The following is a 9,017-nucleotide window of genomic DNA, read 5'->3' on the forward strand; positions in this document are numbered from 1 at the left end:
GTATGGCATTTTCTCTTTCGGAGAGGAAAATTTATAATTAGCGACAATTTCCTCATACGACACATTTAAAACAAGAACTTTATAGGAAACATTAACCAACTTATGCAGCAACGGTAATTTCTAGAGTGGCTTGTTCTACCCGGTGTCAAGAGACAGATAGTTCTCAACAATGACTCATCAAGAACCTACAATCTCTCACCAGTATGGCTTTTTTTTTCCCCTTGGTTAAGCTCTGAATTGCAGACACATTTCCAATGCTCTTGTTTAGCTACTATCCTTGGTGCATAAATTAAATAATCTTTTTGTTGGAAAGTTTCTACTTATTATAATTACTCAATCTTTCAACTAAATCATCTCCCTGTAAGGTTAAAGGCATCTCCAGATTGTAACTGAAACAGAGTCAAAGCACATAATTCTTTGGCATGATCCCTCATAAGATTGGATTATGCAATGCAAGCTTTGCAGGAGTGGGAGTCTGCAATGGTACCGATGTCTCTGTGACATCTACATTAACCAATTGACCAGCAGCTAGACATTATATTACAGCAGCAAAGAAAAGGTTGGTTGAGCATAAATAATCCGTCACAACATTTGTTTCATTTTCCCAAAAGTCAACATGTTTCACTGGATGGCTTCAGGAGCCATGATCTATCTTGCTGAACAGGAACTGAATTCTTGCACGGAAGAGGAAGACTCTATTCTCAGTGCTGATTGCTGATATGAAGTGGAGACCTCACAGGTGCCACGTGGAAACTCAGGCACGGGAACTTCTAGCTGAAGCATTTTTATAACTTGTCCTGCTTTTGGCCTTCTTTTGGGATCTGGATGCGCACACCATAGTCCCACCATCATCAAGCATTCCATTTCCTTCCTCTCAAAACTTGATATCAATGATTCATCGGCTGCTTCAAGCATGTTTCCAGCAAGGTAAAGCTGCCAGACCCACTTGTGTAGTGGAACGTGAAATTCTCCTTCTTGATAGGTCCTCCTACCGCATGCGATTTCTAGAGCCACAACTCCAAAGCTGAACATGTCTGATTCTTTAGTAACCTTACCTTCACTCAAATATTCTGGTGCCAGGTAACCGTATGTCCCTACCACGTCCGTCATTGGTGTCCTAAACCGGGGGTCAACGAGCTTAGCCAAACCAAAGTCTCCAAGCTTTGTGTTGAAATTCGTGTCAAGTAATATATTGGGGGCTTTTATATCTCTGTGGAGAACACACTGTTCTAGTTCTTCATGAAGATAGTTGAGGGCTAACGCTAGCCCTGAAGCTATCTTGTACCTCACATCCCATGGCAAACTTTTTCGTGTTCCAAAGAGATGATTATAAAGGCTACCATTAGGCATATATTCATAAACGAGAAAAAACTCACCTTCCTCTTGGCACCATCCAATGAATTGCACCAGATTTCGGTGTATCATGTGGCTTATTATCTTCACTTCATTGGTGAAGACCTTCTCTGAATGTTTGGATTCTGCGAAGATTCTTTTGACGGCAACAAGGCGATCTAAACTGCTTAAAAATCCCTTGTAAACTTGGCTGGACCCTCCTTGGCCTAGTCTTCGATCAACTGCAAAGTCATTTGTAGCAACGACCAACTCTTGACGAGAGAATTTCAGTGGCAATGCTACTATCTCTTTGTCAATGTGAGTCACAGCCCGATACTCACATTTTTCCTCATCTTGATCATAAATAAGCAAGAACCTGCTGCAATGACTAGCAAGAGGCATGCTACGGGAACTGTGATAAATGTTATCAACCTATACATCTTAGATTTTACCCCTTTTTTGATGTATCTGTTGATGGGGGATGTATAACATCCAAGTTTGAAGTGAACTCCCATGAATTGAGGATATGTCTCTCTGAAACACGGCCAACCGAAGCTGAAAATCCAATTGCTGCGGATTCAGGAAGAACTTTAGCAAGATCAATTTGGCAAGAAAGCAAGGAACTTTTGTTATCCAGAGAAACGGGCTCATCATCAAATGACCAGAATACACTAAGATTCTTGGTAGTAGAATTATAGGTCACCATAACATCAGTTGCGTTGCCACTGTGTGATCCAGCATTCCAACCGGCATAAACAAGCGATGAGAGTGAGTTTTTGTTGATTCCTATGTGCTGCACCGGAGGATCATATTGCGGGTTCACATAAGTATCGAACTCGACAGTGACGATTTGGTTCCGAGGATCTTCAAATGTGCTTGCATTGAACAATCCTAAGAATTCACCAGCTGAGTTAGGTGGGATTGGGAAGCCAACAGGAGCAAGAAAAGGGCCATGCCATCACCATATTCAGTGGCGTTGTTAGTACTGATGGTGAATGAGAAACGAGTAAAGAAGTCCGCTTGTCTCCCTGTACCAGAATCCCATATATTGATGGGTTTGGAATACTGAATGCGGCCTACTTGATAGCCTGGTTGGATATAGCTATTGGTTAATTCAACGGATCCAGACTTACTTCGCGCGGTTCCTTCGTATAATATGGTGTTTAGATTTGTGTCAAAGCTATCTATATTGAAGGAAAGAGAACTGACAAGGGGATAACGGGATAGCAGACGAGGGAGAAGAGGATAAAGAGGGTGCACAAAGAAAGAGAACAAGACATGGTTGTGGGGAGAACCGTATTCTACAGCTGCTAAAGACGAGGTTTGCCCTATTCAACTGGTTTGAGATAGTGTGTGAGAAGAAATTGAACATAGAATACGATCTGAATATGAAAGAGATTTCAACTCTTGAACAATCAATGAGTAATACCTCAGCTGAAATGTATTCATTCTTCTGAAGTTCGAGATCACGCTTTACAAAAACTTCACCATTCTTGAGAAAATGCAGAGGTGAAGAGAATTGCTACAGATGATTCCAAGAGAAAACTGAGTTTTAAAGGATGAAGGTAAGTTTGCTAACTCTACTCTCATTCTCTTATCCTTTTATACTAGTGCAGGTAGTTCAAGTACTTCTGTTACAAACTTGTTACAACAGAATAACCAATATAGAAATATGCGAGAGTCCTTCTAGCTTTAATCTGCAGCAGTTCCTTTAATCCTGCTTGATCAACTTCTTTCTTCCAGATTTTGATGCCATGGATTGCCAGCTCATTGATGCCATGGATCACCAGCTCATCAATTCATGCCATGGATCGCCAGCTCATCAATCTTCCTCTGCTCCAGATTCTTCAGCTAACGACTCTCCTCTCGCTCTAGCTTCCTCTGTTCCAGCCTTCTCTGCCTCAGTTACTTCGCTAAGTCTGATTCTTCCACTATTATTAGCTCCTGTGTTTAATTGCTCTTTTGATATCTGTTTTATCTCTCTAACATCCCCCCTCAAATTGGGAATAGGTAGAGTACAAATTCCCAATTTGGTTCTCATATAAGAATGTACACTTCGTGTCAGTGATTTGGTGAAAATATCAGCTAATTGATAAGCACTTGGAATGTATCTCGACTTGTAAAGATCCACGAAGATACTTTTTCCCGAACGAAGTGGAAATCTACTTCAATATGTTTGGTTCGAGCGTGTAAAACAGGATTTAAAGTGAGAGAGATGGCTGATTTATTATCACAGTACAAATGAATAGGAGGATTAAGAGAACAACCTATATCACGCAATACAAAACTAACCCAAGTAAGATCAGCAGTGGCTGATGCAAGAGCACGGTATTCGGCTTCAGTAGAAGATCTGCTCACTGTAGGTTGTTTCTTTGCTGCCCAGGATATAAGGTTAGATCCAAGATATATACAAAAACCAGTTGTTGATCTTCTGGTTTCTGTACACCCTGCCCAATCAGCATCTGAGAAACCATAGAGATTCATGGTACTGTGAGAATGAAGGAATAAGCCAAGCTTGATAGTTCCCTTGATATATCGCAAGACTCTTTTTAACCGGTTGAAGTCAGCAATTGTAGGTTGCTGCATTCTTTGACAGAGAATATTAGTAGCATAAGCAATGTCTGGTCTGGTTAATGTAAGATATTGCAGACCTCCAACTAGACTTCGATATTCAGTAGGATTGGTCAAAGGTATAGTATCATTGATTAGAATAGGTGGTTTTAATGCAAGAGGAGTTGAAACTGGTTTTGAGTTAAGCATATGAGCTCGAGTAAGAAGGTCTAGAGCATACTTGGTTTGACATAAGAACAGATAATCTGAAGTTCGTGTAGCTTCAATGCCGAGGAAATAGTGCAGGGATCCTAAATCCTTCATATGAAAATGAATACTCAGAGAATTAATAAGAGCAGAAATCATGTGAGGAGAGCTTCCAGTGAGAATTATATCATCTACATACAATAATAAGAGAATGGTTGCTGTTTTAGTATGCAGAATGAATAGAGAAGGATCAGTAGAGCTGCAGAAAAATCCATATTCGAGTAGGAAACTGCTAAACCTATCAAACCAAGCTCGAGGAGCTTGTCGAAGTCCATAAAGAGATCTTCGAAGAAGACAGACATGGTGAGGCTTTTGTGATTCTTTAAATCACTGGAGGCTGCTCCATATATACTTTTATTTCACTTAAGGTTCCATGTAAGAAGGCATTTTTGACATCTAATTGATGAATTTTCCATTGTTTCATCATAGCTACTGATAGAATTATTCGGATTGTTGCCTGTTTTACTACGGGGCTGAAGGTTTCGTGAAATCAAGACCTTCTTCTTGATGGAAGCCTTTGGCTACAAGCCTTGCTTTGAGTCTATCCGAGGCTTCCATCGAGATGCAAGTTTTGCCTTGAACACCCATCTCGCATCCGATAACATGCATATGATCATTTCGAGGAACTAAATCCCGGTTTGATTACGATATAAGGCATCCATTTCTTCTTTCATTGCTTGATACCATCCTTGGTCTGCTAATGCTGACTTTACTGATTTTGGTTCTATAGGAACCTGATATTCAACTAGACATGCATATTTGGGATTTGCTTTAATAATTCCAGATCGAAGTCTTGTTTGCATAGGATGAGTTGAAGAAGTACCTTGCACTGTTCGCTTTGAACGATTTGTATATGCTCTGTATTAGCATTTGATGTTGAGGTAGTCTCTTGACTTGTAGGTATTTGTTCCTCTATGATTGGAGATGGCAAGTGCAATTCGGTAACTCCAGAGGCATTATGGAGATCATTCGCATTTCAAAGATCGATACTATCTGGAAATGTGATTGGCTCGCGGGATTACCTGCATGAACTCATTGTCCTGTATTCTTTTGAAGTTGTTTGAGTTGATCGGTATGCTGCAAATGCTCCCTTGATATATTGTCTTGTGATTGATTCTGCTTAGTAGAACTGGAAATAGAAGATAGTACTCCTTTTATCCACTTTGTTTGTATAAATCTGATCCTGTTGATATTCGGTATGTATAGTATGAGAGAAGGGAAAACCTTCTCATCAAATATGACATGTCTGCCGATGTAAACTCTTCCATTTGTAGGTAAGAGACATCTCGTATCCCTTATGCTTCTCACTATATCCAAGAAAGATACATGTAAGTGATCTTGGATCAAACTTATGCTTTGTGTAGTGCCCGAGACATGGATAACATGCTGACCCAAAGACTCGAAGATACGAATAGTCCGTGTCTTGTTGTAGAGCTTATAATGGGGTGAATGCATATGTAGTTTTGTTGAGGGCGAAGATTGATAATGTGAACTGCTGTTTTGAATGCATCTACCCAATATTTCAGTGGTATTGTAGCATGATACATCATTGCTAGACTCAAATCAATGACATGTCGATGCTTTCTTTTCGAGACACCATTTTGCTCGGTGTGTGAGGGCAAGAAATATACTTTGCTTGATTCCACATTTTTGTAGATGAGTTTGAAATTTACTGCTAGTAAACTCACCTCCTCCATCACTCGAAAGATTTTGATCTTGTGGTTAAACTGATTTTCTATAAGTCTTTGAAACATAATGAATATCTCATAGACTTCGACTTTTGTCTCATTGGGTATAACCAACTATACCGAGAAAAATCATCCACAAAAATGACATAATAGGAGAATTTGAACAGATTGAATTGGTGAAGGTCCCCATACATCACAGGTGTATTCTTTCTAATGGAATATTCGAGATATGTTCGAGGAATGGAAAGATAAGGCGAGCTTTTGGCGGTTGACAGACTACTACATATATTCCGAGCTTTAGAACTAAAATGAATGAGTTGTTGTTTCTAGCCAGAGTCTCCACTGTTTTAAGACTAGTGTGAGCAAGTCTTTGATGCCGGATGTCCTCTCCAACCTCTGGTTGAGTTTGTGTGAAGAAGACCTCTGCAACTTTAGGTTCCACTGTATAGTCCCTTGACTTTCCTTCCTAGCTTCACTTGTTGTATGTTTGTGATTGTCCTTCACATATACCCCATTTTTATCAAAAATAAAAGCACGGGGATAATCATCGGTGAGTTTTGACACGATAGAAGATTCTTTTTGATTTCGGGGACTATTAAAACATCATTCGAGAGGTAATTTGCTATTTTCTATGTTCAATATTCCATTACCAATGCGGGAGATTGACAAATGAGATCCATCTCCTATCATGACAAGTGTCGTACCATTATATGTACCGAAGTTTTGAATCTTACCGAGGTTACGAGGTAATGTGAGCCGTAGCCCCCGTATCTGGTACCATTCCGAGCCATATGGTTCTTCAATATGAACTGCTGCCAATGCAGTTGGTATTTCCTCTGCCAGGTATGAGTTATCAAACCCGTACCAACATCCGAGTGCTTTGTATGGCCCGATTTCTTACAAATCGACATTGCGGTAATCCATTACTCATAGGTTTTGTACTCTGTGTTTGTCTTCCACTATTTGAACTTTGTGGTGAATAAGACCTAACACCTTGATATCTTTGTGCGGGATTGGAATATGGTCTAAATCCTTGTCCAAAATTAGACCAATTATCCTTGTTAACTTGACCTTCTTTGAGTTGAATTCGGGGTATTCACTTTAATCTGTGATTCCTTCCTGCTTCGTAACATTGTTTCCATACTCCTTCGAGTGAATGACTGTCCTCTACCATAGTTAGCTTCTCCTCGAAAATTTTCTCTTTGATTTCTAGGATTAACTCTCTGTGACTTGTTCCAATTCTTCTTTGCCCGTAATAGGCCAAGTTGGTATTATACTCATTCACAGAATATGTCTGTAATCGGGTTTCAAACCTTTCAAGTTGTGAAATTACCTCATCATATTCTGGTTGAGGCTTTAGACAATACATGGTTGTCCTGAAAGTTTCATATTCAGAATCTAGCCCTTCGAGTATGCCAAACATTCTTGTTATATCATCAACGAAGCTTTCCAATTGCATTTAATCGATCACGTATAGTTTTGAACTCACGAAGGTATTCGCTTAGTAATCTATTTCTCTTCTTGCAAGCCTGAAGTTTTCCTCTCAACTCAAACTCCTTTGCAATAGATTTCTGTGTAAACTTATTTACAAGAGCCTGCCATACTTCAAGTGAGGTTTCTAAACCAATTATCAGGCTTAGAATATTCTCTGATACAGCACCACTAATCCGAGGATGATATGAGCTGGTCGGTTTTTATCCAATCCGGATGATCGGGATTCATTATTTCTCCTATTCTTGTCTGTATCATTTGTGTTGGAGGTAATGTTTCACCATTAATAAAGCCAATCAGATCTTGGCTTTTCGAAAATCGATTGAATTGAGCTTGCCATAGCAGAAAGTTCTCTTCATTCAATTTGATAGTAACGAAATTAGCTATATTCACATGGATAGGGAAAGGATACTTCTGCACTCTAGTTGCCATTCTTATATGATCGAAACCTTGAAGATTTGAAGAAATAACCCAGCAAACTTTGAAGATCAATTACTTAAGAAATCACCAGAATCTCTATACTATCTTGCGGCAAGAACATATCGGATCTATTACTCCCGGGCATTCAAGCTCGATACCATGAGAAGAAATTGAACATAGAATACGATCTGAATATGAAAGAGATTTCAACTCTTGAACAATCAATGAGTAATACCTCAGCTGAAATGTATTCATTCTTCGAAGTTCGAGATCACGCTTTACAAAAACTTCACCATTCTTGAGAAAATGCAGAGGTGAAGAGAATTGCTACGAGATGATTCCAAGAGAAAACTGAGTTTTAAAGGATGAAGGTAAGTTTGCTAACTCTACTCTCATTCTCTTATCCTTTTATACTAGTGCAGGTAGTTCAAGTACTTCTTTACAAACTTGTTACAACAGAATAACCAATATAGAAATATGCGAGAGTCCTTCTAGCTTTAATCTGTGCAGTTCCTTTAATCCTGCTTGATCAACTTCTGTTCTTCCAGATTTTGATGCCATGGATTGCCAGCTCATTGATGCCATGGATCACCAGCTCATCAATTCATGCCATGGATCGCCAGCTCATCAATCTTCCTCTGCTCCAGTTCTTCAGCTAACGACTCTCCCTCTGCTCTAGCTTCCTCTGTTCCAGCCTTCTCGCCTCGGTTACTTCGCTAAGTCCGATTCTTCCACTATTATTAGCTCCTGTGTTTAATTGCTCTTTTGATATCTGTTTTATCTCTCTAACAGTGTGCTTCTTATAATGAACTCCACATTCCTAAAAACCAGTTTCGACACGTTCGACAGACTTCGTTGCGGTTTCTGCCAAAGTCATTGGACTCACGTGGTTCCCATCTTCAACGTCGGTGTTGGCAATAAATTACTCTTATCAAGTGTGGAGTTCGGCACATGTTTTGGACTTTTTAGAAATCCCCTTTTCACACGGCTTGCTCTTTTCCATGTTCACATCTTCTGTCTTGCAGCTTGTTAAGTTCATCCATTGCACGGAATTTCTTTGCCTACCGACCGGGAAAATTCAAATTGGCATGAATACTTGGAACAGAAATTAACTTAGACCCTATTTGGTAACCATTTAAACATGGCTTGATTCCGATTCTTTATTTTCGGGAATAGTTTGGGAACAGAATCGTGTTTGATAAATTTTTTGTTCATGAGAACAAATTTCTATTTTCTTTTCCCGGAAGTAGATTTGGAACAAAATCATAA

The 9,017-nt window shown here is 39.5% G+C and overlaps 1 long non-coding RNA gene and 1 pseudogene across 1 annotated transcript; one reads left to right on the plus strand and one right to left on the minus strand.

Moving 5' to 3' along the window:
- Positions 1–648: 648 nt before the first annotated feature.
- On the minus strand, positions 649–2,612 carry LOC120296231 (annotated as a pseudogene).
- Positions 2,613–2,687: 75 nt separating this feature from the next.
- Positions 2,688–3,423, plus strand: LOC120295500. The gene is made up of 3 exons (XR_005552901.1): positions 2,688–2,754; positions 2,840–2,897; positions 3,076–3,423. It is a non-coding gene; the product is annotated as an uncharacterized LOC120295500 (long non-coding RNA).
- Positions 3,424–9,017: the final 5,594 nt, after the last annotated feature.

Source organism: Eucalyptus grandis, chromosome 7 (genome assembly GCF_016545825.1).
Source record: "Eucalyptus grandis isolate ANBG69807.140 chromosome 7, ASM1654582v1, whole genome shotgun sequence".
Taxonomy (NCBI): Eukaryota; Viridiplantae; Streptophyta; class Magnoliopsida; order Myrtales; family Myrtaceae; genus Eucalyptus; species Eucalyptus grandis.